Raw genomic sequence first — 1443 nt, 5'->3', positions numbered from 1 at the left:
CTACTGATCTCTTCAGGGGAGCCTTGAGAAGGTTTTTTTTGTGGTTTTACGTATCAGGTTTTGATCCAGAGTATTTTTTATTAGAAGTGCTGGTACAATATCCATTCAGTTGCAGTTTCGCCCATTATGACTTGCATCAATTAGCATACTTGAATAGCTTCAAAAGAGGTATCCAAGTTTTACCTACTTCTATGCTAAGAGTATGTTACAAGTTACGTGGATGTAGAAAGTTTCTTTCATTTCTTTTTATTATGTGTAGTTCATATCTCATTATTTTGATATTATTCCATTTTATTGTATAACTTTCTCTAGCATTATGGACTATTGCAGATAGATCGGTATTACCAAATCTTATACATTCATCATGCTCTTGAATTCTGACTTTGGTTGGTCTTTTTTGTGTCTGCAATGTACTAGAATCCACATTCACAAGTAGATATTTTAAATATGTTTTTAGGTCTTTATGTGGTTTGGTGTGTACTAACTGTGATGGTATTATGTAGTGGTTTTTCTTCTTGCTTCTTCTTGGTGTTTATCTTCTTTACCAAGTGTTCTGGGTATCCATTTTCAAGAAGAGTTGTAGTGATGTCTTCCTTCTTATTATTAGTATCTTCAGTAATACAAATTTTACACATCCTGAAGTTTATGCAGTCTACGATACTCATCTTTACACTATTAGAGTGGTTTGATCTACAATCAATATCTTTACCAGTATACGAGTCGTGTCTTTGTAACCATCACTTCTAGGAATGAGAGTTTATTTTTCTTTCCCATGTATATTGTAAGTTCTGTTGCTGGATATTGTATGTATTCATGAATTTTGGTATCTCATCTGTACATATGTATCTTTAACATATCTAAGCCAAATCCTGGGTCTTCATGCAGCTGTTTTAAGGGGTGAGCCCATGGCTTAGCCTTATTGTTATTGGTAATATTCTTCCTCATGCTGGAATCAAGTTGTGTTGATACAGAGGGTTGGAAGTTCTATTATTACCGAGATTGTCAGTTTGGTGCATTCTTTGAGAGTTCTATTATTTTCAAACTGTTGGGAGAGCATTTGTAGTGTTTCAAGCACTGGTACATTAGTGGGTAGGTTGAAAACAAAGCTGATGGTTGCCTTATATTTTTTATGGTTGCTTTTGTAATATCAACAAAGCAGGCTGAGTTCTTAACATGTGGGGGTGTTTTATCTGTTAATTGTGATATCTGCAAAATATCTAGCTAAGGGGTGGCATGATGAATCTCTACAGTTAACTATGGAGTAGAGGTAGCCTTGTTTGCAAATTTTAAGCAGGCATAGATAATCATAGGCTACTAACCATGACAATAACCAAGATCTGATCACCATAATCTGTCCATAAGTACTCCTTTCTTAATGTTAAAATTATTACAAATAATAGACTAGAAATATGTCAAAATATTTGGTTAAAATGTGGCTTATAG

The 1443-nt window shown here is 34.0% G+C and overlaps 1 protein-coding gene across 2 annotated transcripts in view; it reads right to left on the bottom strand.

Annotated features, from left to right (window-relative positions):
- The window catches only part of LOC106462022 (low-density lipoprotein receptor-related protein 4-like), a 168853-nt gene that overhangs the window by 9834 nt on the left and 157576 nt on the right, over nt 1-1443 (bottom strand). The window lies entirely within an intron of this gene.

This window comes from Limulus polyphemus, unplaced genomic scaffold (assembly GCF_000517525.1).
Source record: "Limulus polyphemus unplaced genomic scaffold, Limulus_polyphemus-2.1.2 Scaffold1076, whole genome shotgun sequence".
NCBI lineage: Eukaryota > Metazoa > Arthropoda > Merostomata > Xiphosura > Limulidae > Limulus > Limulus polyphemus.
The sequence above is the reverse complement of the archived record's forward strand: the minus strand, read 5'-3'. Positions and strand labels throughout refer to the sequence as shown.